Below are 13,127 nucleotides of genomic sequence, written 5' to 3' on the forward strand. Positions count from 1 at the left end.
TCGCCTTTGTGCATTTTAGATTCTGTTCTCTTGGTCATGTGATACTTTTGCTTTAATTACATTGTATTTCCTTTTCACAGTGTCATGCTGATTTTCCATTAAGTAAAGAAAAAAGACGTAAACTGTTCGTAACTCAAGGGTCTACTGTATTTAGAACAGGCCGATTTTCTAATATAGGAAACTCTGTATTACATCTGCTATGTAATTTAGATTTGGTGTTGCTCTGAAGTGTTGTATTAATCCAGGTAATGTTTTCCAGCATTTAGATTAGTGTCTTTCTACTTCCTTGTCAGATTTTCCAAAATAATGCAAGATTGTGTTTTTATTTTTGCTCCAATCTGTTGTACTAGCTATTACACAATGTAGATTTGACCATGTGATGCTCAAATATTCTACAGGAATTTTTGTAATACTTTCTCATCGTTGTCAACAGCCCAGTCAGACTAGAATTAATGTATTCTGTAATAATCAACCATATTAAAACATTTTCTATTTTATTTTATAAGATCATCATCTTGTCTCAAGAGATCCATGTTTAATTCTTCATGTCTTGAAGCTGCTCAGTCATGTGTGTGGCGGCTCTGGTATTTGTAATTCAGGTGTAACCGGTGTGCTGCGTTTCTCACCGGCATGTATTTCCTGCCAAACTGCTACAGCTAACTAGATGCAGTGTTTGAAGAAAAGCTTCATGCCTCTGGGTAGTTCAGTCACTCTGTTTTGTGTTGGCATTGTCGTAGGTCCCGACATCAGCAGGTTTATCAGAAACTTGAAAGTGCTGTAGGTGCAGTTCTTGTTCCACCTCTTCATTAGAAGTGAACGCACACCTGCACTCAACAGGTTATGCAGATTTCCCAAACCTGTATGGTCCCGAATTCTCTTATTAAACTTATCTGTAATGTTAGGACACACATGCACACATGCACATTAGTAATACACTGACGTACCAAGATTATGCTTTTGGTATGCACGCTTAGGATTATGATGTAAACTTGGTTCTAATAGGGCAGGTGTAGCCTAGCGGTTAAGGTACTGGACTAGTAAACAGAAGGTTGCTGGTTCAAACCCCACCACTGCCAGGTTGCCACTGTTGGGCCCTTGAGCAAGGCCCTTAACCCCTTAATTTCTTAGACTGTATAATGTGTAGGGCAGGTGTAGCCTAGCGGTTTAGGTACTGGACTAGTAATTAGAAGGTCACTGGTTCAAAACCTCCACCACTACCAGGGTGCTGCTGGTGGTACGGGTGTGCTAAGCAAGGTCCTTAACCCTCAATTGCTTAGACTGTATACTGTCACAGTACTGTAAGTCACTTTGGATAAAGGCGTCTGCTAAATGCTGAAAATGTAAAAGTAATAGTTCATAACTAAACATACATTCCTTACAATGAGTTGTTAGGTAAGAAATGTCACTTCCACTTGTGACTTCCACTTAATTTTGACAGAATGGGCACAAATTCCCATACACAGACATAAATCTTGTGAAAAGTCTGCTCAGAAGGCTGGCTGTTATAACTGGAAGGATAACTCAGGTCACTTTTAATACCCTTTGTTTATGTAATAGGGTTTTTAACAAGCTCACAGTCAGATGTCCAAATACTTTTGGCCACCATATAGTGTGCTTTGCCCAAGAAGAAGAAGGATGCCTTTATTTGTCATATATACATATACAGGTGTACAGTACAATGAAATGCTTTTTCCACATATCCCAGCTTGTTTGGAAGCTGGGGTCAGAGCACAGCGTCAGCCAATGTACAGCGCCCCTGGAGCAAACAGAGTTAAGGGCCTTACTCAAGGGCCCAACAGTGGCTGGATTTGAACCGACCATCTTCTGATTGAAAGCCCAAGCTCTACACACTAGGTGACCACTGACTTAATGCATTGAGATGTAGGTAGGATTCTGCTGACAGTTGAATCTTGATTGGCTACTGACTTTGTTTTGTTTTTAGAATAATTATTTGAAAGGATGAGCTAGTTCTGGTCTTAAGATTTGTGGTGTTATGCTTTTAATGCATATTTTTTTTCCTTATTATGTAACCAGTATAAAGGTGCATTGACATGAAATACTAAAATGTGTTTAATATTTAAATAGGTTTGTGTTGAGCTTGTCTGTTAATAACTAATTCCAGTCAGTTATTGGTTAAAGAATTCTGGCAAAATTTGGCATCCTTACTACTTGTTTACCGTCCTTAGATTTTAGGAAATGTCTTGGTTGTCGTTTAAGCCGTTCCTCGGTTCACATCTGAATGTGCTGTGTAGATTTTGAGCATAATTAAGTTTGCACTGTTCTGTCAGTAACTCTCCTGGTGCCTGGAAACGTTATTCACAGGTGATCAGCAGGTGATCTCAGGTGACACCGTGTCTTGCTTCCAGCCACCGTTACGTTCTCGGCAGGCAATATTGAGCAACGTCACCTGGGAGCAGCTATGTTTACATACAAATCTGATAAGAGGTTCCTTTTGCTGACTCAGACTGAACTGATGTGCACAAAAGCTTACCAGTCTATATGCGGCTTACATGTACTGAACTCATAAAATGATAATGTTTCTAATATCAACATAACCATAATAAAGAGCTCTAAACCCTGTCAAGTAGAATGAATATAAATGTGACACTTTTTTAACTATATTTATACTTACATTGTCAGTATTTAGCAGACGCCTTTATCCAAAGCGACTTACAATTGAGACAGTATACATTGTAAGCAATTGAGGGTTGAGGGCAGCCCCGGTTCTGGACTGCTTTGCTTGGGGGGGCAGTAAAACCTAATGAGGGGGCATGTTGATAGTCATGTTTTTGAAGCCAGAAATATATTCAAGGCTTGATTTGTGCATGAATGATGACAGCCAAGCTATTGATACTGGCTTAAAGTGATGTATGAGGTAAAGAAATAAAAATGCATGTTTTCGAACTTAAACTTAAAACCCAATGATTAAAAAATACATGTTGATTATGTAAATGGAGAAAAAAGATTATCTAATTGTATTTCATTTTAATACGCCCCCTTAATTAAATTGCCATTACTAATAGAACAACTCTATTTCTTGAAAGGCTTTAATACAAATTTAAGTCAAAGCTGACAAATGTACCTACACACAGACTGAGAATATTCAAACGTGGAAATAGGAATGAGTGAGAATATTTATATTATTGGGAAATTAAAATATAAAGAAAACAAAAGAATACTAATTCTGTAAAAAAAAAGTGTTTACCAGTATACCTGCCTCTCGCTCACACTAACAGAACATATACTGCCGAACTGAACTGTTTGGGGCAGTCTGCCGATTTTTATATGACTCAAAGAGCCAATCAGGAATAAGCAAGGAAATATCTTCACACTGTAAAACAAAATGCATTTTTGTGATTGGTTCAGAGATCATTTTAAAAATAGCCGTTGCTTGCATTGTGCTTGGGGGGGCAAAGACACAATTTGGGGGGGCAATTACTTGTAATTAAGTAATCCATCATAGTTTTAGGTTAGTGTTTACTGTTTTTAATTAGGTGGTCAATCTAGTATTTTTATTCTGTGATTAATAAATTCTTCATTACTGCTGTATGTATGCAAGTTTCTGTACATGCACATACTGCTACATACAGCCATGGCTAACCAGTCACGATCATTGAGTCTGTATAGAAACCACACATTCTTTCTTTTATCACCACCCTAAATGTCTCGTTACTAATATGGCGTTCAAATATGAGATGCGAGGAGAACATGAAACAATGCTGCCCAACCTGTCCAACCTGTAACAGGAAAGACGCTTTGGTTTTGACTTTGGGTTTTTCTGTTTGCATTTTTTTAAATTATGCAAATGTCAGCCATGCTGGAGGTATGAAGGGACAAGACGGTGCAAAGGCACTTTGTATATTGTGTATATTGTTAGGTTGTTGTGTGTAGCTCTTCTGTGTTTTTGTTTTTGATGGCATTTAAGCATCGTTCAGTTTCCAGACAACAGTTATTAATATTGCATGTGTCCATTAGTATCTTCACATCATGGCTCATAATATATTACATAATATTAGAAACATTTTCATTTCAGTTTACAGTAAAAAAATAAATAAAAATGATGTATGAAACGGTAGGGATCGCACTAGATTTTTCTTTAACTCTATAACGATGCAGCACTAAACTGTAGCAACGTGATTATTGATAAGAAACGTAGACAAGATTGTTTGCTAGGAAATAATAAAAGTAATATCAACACACTTAGTTGGTCTCACTATGTATCAAAATGAATAAGGTCACTCCTAACAACAATATAGTTCAAATTCAACATGTGCATAAAAGGTAAACAATCCTTCTATGCTGGTTTTTATTTTAGTACTAACTGGACATTTAGCAGGTCAAGGCTATTTCTTTTATATGAGGTAATAGCATCTGATAAAAGTATAAACAGGTTTGTATACTTTATCAAGAGCAATGTAACAGTAAAAGTACCACCATGACTGGTTCAGCGTTCAAAATGTTAAGTTGGTAGCAAATGATCCATTATAAGAACTACTTAATTAAACATGCTAATGAAACCATATAGATCTGCATATTTTAGCTCCTCCTGATTACATCAGCGCAGCTATTATAAGACAATAAGCAGAGTTTTACCTTTATACGAACACGATGCAAAATATCCAAATAATTTATTTGGATAAAAAAATCTGTGTGTAACTTTAACATGCAGTCAGACTTCATACTGATGTAAATCAACTTTCCTGGTTGTGATTTTAATGCTCAACAGTTTCGTCGTTCATGATTTAAATAACATTAAAGCATTACAAAGTTTTCCTGTTCAAAAAAGGACAAATTTGCTGTTTTATAGACAAAAACCGCAAGCTTTTCTTACTCTTGCTTCCCTATTTCTGCATTACGCAGCATGAGCTTAATGCACCTGTAAAGTATTCTGAAACCTCTGCACCAGTGGCTTTGATTTCATGACAGATGTTTCTTTTTTTTTGTTTCACTGTGCTAAACTGACTGACTTATTTTAATGATCTATGTTGTTATCACAGTGTCTTGCATTAGAGATTTGATTTTTTTGAAAGTGTTCTCTTGTGTACGACAGATGAAAGTTTAAAATAATCCAACAGCTTAATCTTTTTGGAATAGTACTGAACATTTTCCAACAGTTTTGTTTTTTGACTCCCTACACAAACTCTTATAGTCTATTAGGGGCTGATGCCAATTGCTGAAATTCCTTTAGCTACTTTAACTGATCTCTAATTTTCAAGTTTGTTGTTGTGCATTCATAGCCTTAAAAGTCCCCCATTGCCCACAAGCACATTGAAAAGAGGTTGTGTGACAATGCATGAAAAAGTAAAGAAAATGAACCTTTTTACTAAAAAGTGGACTTGAACCCTGGACAGAGGTAGGCAGTTTTAAATGTAACATTGTCAGGTTTGGTTCTGGTGAGGACAGACAAAGGGACAAACGCACACAGTTTATCATACAGCCCCTTGTGCTTGGACACATTTTCCATGTATTTGTGCTTTCATGTGTGTGTGCACGCAGTGAGGCACATAAGCAGATGCCATTTAAGTACTTAAAAGAGAAAAATCACCTGATACCAGTTTTTAGCTTTTCTGATCCTACCATCATTAGTGAAAGTCTTTGGTGTTGTGTTAGTCACGGCCAATTTTGTTTCCCTAATGTCTTGTGTAACCTGTAACTAACTGTCATGTCATGAATGTAACCATAGTGTAAAACATGATGTTAAAATCTTAATAAGCAAACTGTGCTATTCCTGCCCACAATGCACAGCTTATTTGTTGGTGGCAAAAATGTCATTATGAATGCAGCTTAAGAGACATTTATTCAGGTCTGTGTATGTATTTGGTATCTATTTGTATCTATGTATCTATTTGGAATAGAAACTCTGTATCCATATTACAGACTTTTTGTTTTATTTATATATATATATATATATTAGGGCTGTCGAAGTTAACGCGATAATAACGCATTAACGCGATTTCAATTTAACGCGATTAAAAATAATAGTGCCGTTAACGCAAATTCTAGTTAATGTTGAGACTTGACTGGTAAAACTACAACACTCGGTTACATTATGTTAACAAAAACGTTTTAATGTCGGACTTGCCACCGTTTTTCATTTGCGGTTTGTTAACATAATGTAACCGAGCGTTGTAGTGATGCACTTATAAAGAAATAAATACACGCTATATTCACAAGTTGTCGGGAGCAGAACACTTTTATTAACTTATTCTGTTAAGGTACCAAATACCGGAAAGCTGAGTCAAGCACGTTAGTCCATGCACTATGGAAGCCCCAAAGGGTCAAAACACACTCACTTCGTGTAGAAACGGCCATCAAACCATTGTCACAATACAACCACAGAAAAGTCTGATACAATAACTACGCCTTATCCCACCTAAAGCACCACTGATCTACAATGTTTGCTGATGGAGAAATTCTAACCTACAATCTGACATTTACTGCCTAGTATGTGAGTGAATAAAACTCCCTTACAGTTTTCTCTTGTCCCAGCAGTTTTTAACATCAGTACATTTAGCATAAAATGTGTTCACCATTTTAATTGTAACATTTCACATAAAAATCCTTGTTGTATAACATTTACACAGATTTTTTTTAATGCGATTAATCGCGATTAACTATGACATTCTGAGATTAATCGCGATTAAAAATTTTAATCGTTTGACAGCCCTAATATATATATAACTTCAGTGCTGCTAAATTAAATGACATTCCTCCTCTGTAATTTTTTCCATTGATAAAATTACAGACTGCACAGTTGACCTCCTTATGCCCAGTTTTCTCCAAACAGCTGAATTTGGTTCACATGAAACAGAAAATAAAAAATAAATACAAAAATCTGCCAATGGCTCATCTCAATTTTTCTACTGTGTGCTATAATACTATTTCTCTATAATCATGTGTAAATATAAATCTCTAAACCAAAACTGTGTGGTCGTCAGGTTTATTTATGCACAATCTGATCTGAAACCCAGGCAGTGAATAAGCCAGCCTCGTTTTACCTCAGGGTATCTGTACAGTACCGCTCATGCAGAAGCAACAAGGATCTTTAAATACGCTCGAGTGCTTCCCTTTGTTATTAGGTTGTTAATTAATGGGCAGAAACTCGACTCGAGGCAAAAGCTGCACGTGGAGTTTCACAGAGCCCACCTGGTCCTTCACTAAGCAACACACACACTTCATAAGTACATGCTAAATGGAGTCGATTAGTGGGGCCTGAGAATTTTTTTTTTTTTTTTTTTTTTTTTTTTTTTTCAACTCAATTTTGTTTTATTTGCTTTTTTTTCAAATTTATTTTCAAGGTGAGGAACAAGACTGGGTTTCTTATCTAGCAGAAACCAAACTGCCTAACTCAATGCTTGGGTGTCTAATAAATCATGAATAAAAGTGATTTTACTGTGCCCTTGTTTTGCCTAGTGATCTGTCTAATGAGATCTGATGTGATAATGTGTATCATTAGTGTATTTAATTTACCTTCATTATCGTTAATTTATCAGTCCAACCACTGTATTAAACAGTCACATGAATTAGTTTTTTTCATGTAATCTTCTGCTCAGAAAAACATCTCTGACCAGTTCCTAAGAGTTTATATAAGCATCAAGAACCTAATTTTTTTGTATGGGTTTTTTGTTTGTGAAAGTGCTTTTTGGTGCTCATGTGGCCATCAGATGTCTTTGTTTATTACACGTGTCAAACTCTAGGCCTGCAGGCCAAATCCAGCCCGCCACATTATTTTATGTTACTCGCGAGAGCTTAAAATACATGTAATTGTTTTAAAATACACTGTAAAATCATACATAAACTGCATCTCCCACAATGCATGCCGATTTAGTGACTCTCAAATTGACCGCATCCCGCCACTAGATGGCAGTTTCCACATCAGCGTTTAACTGAGGCAGTTTTCCGATAAGTGATGTTGAGAAATATTTACAAATAATCCCAAAACATACAAGATGAGAAATTGAAGCAGAAGGAAGAGAATGTAATGAAAGATGTGAAAGTGAATACAAGTTTGTGCTTCAAGAAGAATAACCAGAACGTCTCTTGTGTTATGAGGCCGTGTCTGTGGTAAAGGAGTACAATATAAATGTAGATATACATTATAAACATACAGAATAAATTTGGCACCAAACACAGAATTTAGCCTTCAAGAAAAACAACAAATTGTCCAAGACTTAAAAGGCAGACTGCAATCACAGCAGGATACGTTACAATCAGCCCTTTGAGGGCCACCATAATGCTGATTTGGCCCTAGGTAAAAATGAGTTTGACACCCGTTCATATAATATAATAGTGGGTATAAAAGATGCAGCTTGTTGTTAGGACATTCAAGTCAGTTGTTTGAATTCATTATCCATATTACAGAATTACACTGCAGTACTTTGTTGTACAACTAATGCAAGTGGAAATATTGGGGTCTAAACACTCTTAAATATCTTCACCAAAGGTTCATTTTTATTAGATAGATAATTTTTATGGTAATGCCAGTGTTGAATCTGATTTTAGCTTGTATTTGGCAGGTTTGTAACCTAAGGAGCCAACAAAAATATTTTTTCTATATATATCTAGCAAAGCTGTCTAATGTAGTACAGGTCCTTCTCAAAAAATTAGCATATTGTGATAAAGTTCATTATTTTCCATAATGTAATGATAAAAATTAAACTTTCATATATTTTAGATTCATTGCACACCAACTGAAATATTTCAGGTCTTTTATTGTTTTAATACTGATGATTTTGGCATACAGCTCATGAAAACCCAAAATTCCTATCTCAAAAAATTAGCATATTTCATCCGACCAATAAAAGAAAAGTGTTTTTAATACAAAAAAAGTCAACCTTCAAATAATTATGTTCAGTTATGCACTCAATACTTGGTCGGGAATCCTTTTGCAGAAATGACTGCTTCAATGCGGCGTGGCATGGAGGCAATCAGCCTGTGGCACTGCTGAGGTGTTATGGAGGCCCAGGATGCTTCGATAGCGGCCTTAAGCTCATCCAGAGTGTTGGGTCTTGTGTCTCTCAACTTTCTCTTCACAATATCCCACAGATTCTCTATGGGGTTTAGGTCAGGAGAGTTGGCAGGCCAATTGAGCACAGTAATACCATGGTCAGTAAACCATTCACCAGTGGTTTTGGCACTGTGAGCAGGTGCCAGGTCGTGCTGAAAAATGAAATCTTCATCTCCATAAAGCTTTTCAGCAGATGGAAGCATGAAGTGCTCCAAAATCTCCTGATAGCTAGCTGCATTGACCCTGCCCTTGATAAAACACAGTGGACCAACACCAGCAGCTGACATGGCACCCCAGACCATCACTGACTGTGGGTACTTGACACTGGACTTCAGGCATTTTGGCATTTCCTTCTCCCCAGTCTTCCTCCAGACTCTGGCACCTTGATTTCCGAAAACAGTACTTTGGACCACTGAGCAACAGTCCAGTGCTGCTTCTCTGTAGCCCAGGTCAGGCGCTTCTGCCGCTGTTTCTGGTTCAAAAGTGGCTTGACCTGGGGAATGCGGCACCTGTAGCCCATTTCCTGCACACGCCTGTGCACGGTGGCTCTGGATGTTTCTACTCCAGACTCAGTCCACTGCTTCCGCAGGTCCCCCAAGGTCTGGAATCGGCCCTTCTCCACAATCTTCCTCAGGGTCCGGTCACCTCTTCTCGTTGTGCAGCGTTTTCTGCCACACTTTTTCCTTCCCACAGACTTCCCACTGAGGTGCCTTGATACAGCACTCTGGGAACAGCCTATTCGTTCAGAAATTTCTTTCTGTGTCTTACCCTCTTGCTTGAGGGTGTCAATGATGGCCTTCTGGACAGCAGTCAGGTCGGCAGTCTTACCCATGATTGCAGTTTTGAGTAATGAACCAGGCTGGGAGTTTTTAAAAGCCTCAGGAATCTTTTGCAGGTGTTTAGAGTTAATTCGTTGATTCAGATGATTAGGTTAATAGCTCGTTTAGAGAACCTTTTCATGATATGCTAATTTTTTGAGATAGGAATTTTGGGTTTTCATGAGCTGTATGCCAAAATCATCAGTATTAAAACAATAAAAGACCTGAAATATTTCAGTTGGTGTGCAATGAATCTAAAATATATGAAAGTTTAATTTTTATCATTACATTATGGAAAATAATGAACTTTATCACAATATGCTAATTTTTTTAGAAGGACCTGTATATATAGGCTGATGCTGAAAATGTATGTTGTGCAGTATGTGCACATTGTCAGCTATTTGTTTTATGTCATTTTTTTAAATAATAATTGAGGTTCATATTTGTCTAAATATGAAAAGAGCTTTTGTTGTTTTAAAGTAACCTAAATTATTGAAAAGGATTTTGATTTGTAATTTGCAATATAGTGCCACTATGTCTATGCTGTCTTGACCTCTAATATGGTTAGATTTTAGCAGTGTTATCTGTTAATGTTTCTAAATAGTTAGAAATAAAAAAGTGGTATAGGGCCAGCACAGTAACTGTATGTTGTGTTCTAGGCATCATTTGGCTCATTCATCCCCATTCCCTTCAAGCTCTTGGCCGGAGTTTTTGTGGATCATTGTAGTGCAGTTAAAGTAAATCTTTTGACTGGTGTCCAAGAACCAAACCTCCAGAAGAATAAACATCACTAGATCCTCTTTCACTGATTAACCTGATTAACATGGTATCAGGTTAACCAAATGGGATTACAGTGGCTTGCCCAGATTAAGCCCACAATCTCGGTGGCCTGAATCTCTGCTGAACCTCTTTGATTTTGGTGTTTGTGAGAGGTTTACTGGATGAACTCTTGTGCTGTTAAGGTTGCAGTAGGCACTTTCCCAGTAGGAATTTTGGATTGTGGATTAGTAAATTGAATGCATTGGGTGTTGCCATGGTAGTTGCCAAACCTGAGACCCCTTAATGATAGTCTAGCAGTTCCAAAACAAAGCTCCTGGAAAGCTTTGGTGGGATTTCAGACTTTAGAAGATTATGTTGAATTCTTTTCAGGTGACTAGATTGTGAAAGTAAAAAAAAACAAAAAAAAAACAGGAACACATTCATTTATTTTATTTGTTTATTTTCACTATTACATTGTCTCAGTTTGGATATATGAAGTTTCCTATATGAAGACCACTTACATCACCAATGAACTGTAAGTGTATGTACATGTAAATGTATGTAAATGTATGCCATCTATAGGAAAGGACAGAGTAGACTGTTTGTTTGTTTTTCTGAGGAGGCTGAGGTCTTTCAATGTGTGTAACAGACTAATGAAAGCGTTTTATCAGTCTGTGGTTGCCAGCGCCCTCTTTTTTGCTATGGTATGCTGGGGTGGTGGCATCAAGGCTGGAGATGCCAACAAACCAAATAAGCTGTTCAGGAAAGCCAGTTCTGTTGTGGGACTACAGCTGGACAGTCTGGAGGTAGTATGTGAGAGGAGAACTAAGGACAAAATCAGGGCCATCCTGGATAATCCTTCTCACCCTCTCAATGAGGAACTATGGCAGCTGGGCAGTTCTTTCAGTCATAGACTAATTCCACCAAAGAGCAAGACTGAGCGCTTCAGACGTTCTTTTGTGCCAACTGCCATCAGACTGCATAACAATAGCAGAATACACAGGCTTGTCCTCACACTGATGAGCCAGCCCCCCCTACAATAACTCAAGATCTCCCCACCCTTTTTCCCAGCACTGGACTCTATATTTCATTATACACATATATGTATATATTTACATATAGAATATATAGTGTTTTTATTATATTGTTGTAATTACCATACTGTTGTATAATAGTAATTGCATAGCATAGCTAAATTTTTCTATAATTTTCTTTTGTTTTATTCTACTCTATTTTATCTACTCTATTTACTGTACTTACACCATACTGGAGCTGCTGTAACACTCGAATTTCCCCCATGGGTATCAATAAAGGAATCTTATCTTATCTTATGTATTTATCCATATATAAGTATGTGTGTGTATTCAGGTACTTAATGGTGTGGTGTATGTGTAATCATCTTCTAAAGGCTGCAAAAGACTCGGCTGTTTGAAAACTTCCAGTATGTGTATTGTGTGGTGTACAGTGGGCACTCGCTTGTGTAAGAGGCAGACCGAATAAAGGCGGTGTAGTAGATATGGTACAGACTGAAGCAGTGTGTTAATGAGCCAGTACTTTTGGCTGCTTGTGGAGCTTTATAGCTAAATAATAGTTTTATTGTACTCATGACCCAGTGTGCTCACCATCATGTGATGTTGCTCAAATAAACTTGCTTTTGTCACACTTGCCAAAGAAGGATAAGGGTGTATGCAAAGTGTTAGACCAGACTTTCTGGGTGCCAGGCTAAGTCCTGCTAACTGACCAGCACATCACAAATCTCTTGGGTTTTTTTTTACACAGAATGTAGTGTTCTTTTGTCATGTTGAGCATGTTTTGTTATTATAATGGAACTCGTTTTTGTAAAACTTTAAATGTGGGATTTGTTGTATAGAGGGGATTGAATTGTCCTACATTTGTACCACACAATCCCAAGTCGAGCCAGATCTGGTCGATTTCTTCTCATCTTCCACTCAGTCTGTAATGTACCAGTCTGACCTCAGGAAGGATTTTAGTGCAACTTGATCCATGTCAGTGAAGACCCCATGGATCAATCACCTAAGCCTGGTTTATTATTAGCTAGCAGATGATATTGGTTAGAAGTGGCAGCATTTTTTAAATAAACCTATGAGGAATAAGTTTGGCTTTGTTAGATCATACAGCTTCACGTACAGCAGATAATATAAAAAAAAAAAAAAGTACTATTGGTGAAGGTGATTTATTGGATGAAGGATACATGTGGTGACCCTTCATAATTAATGACTTCCTGGTAGAGTGGAAGCCAAGTATTGAAAAACCATAAAGACGAAGGTAACTTGGGCACTTGGGACGGTGTTAGTGGTCTAATGCACTAGCTCACCACTGCTGTAATCTAAAGCTCTTGAATTCAAATGTTGCTTAGTGTTATGTTACCTATAATCTGTACGATTCAATTAAAAAAACAAACTGAAATTTATAGGGGAAAAATAAAAATAATACACCGATCAGGCACAACATTATGACCACCGTCCTAATATTGTACTGGTTCCCCTTTTGCTGCCCTGTGTATTCTGACACCTTTCTATCAG

This window comes from Trichomycterus rosablanca, chromosome 6 (assembly GCF_030014385.1).
Source record: "Trichomycterus rosablanca isolate fTriRos1 chromosome 6, fTriRos1.hap1, whole genome shotgun sequence".
NCBI lineage: Eukaryota > Metazoa > Chordata > Actinopteri > Siluriformes > Trichomycteridae > Trichomycterus > Trichomycterus rosablanca.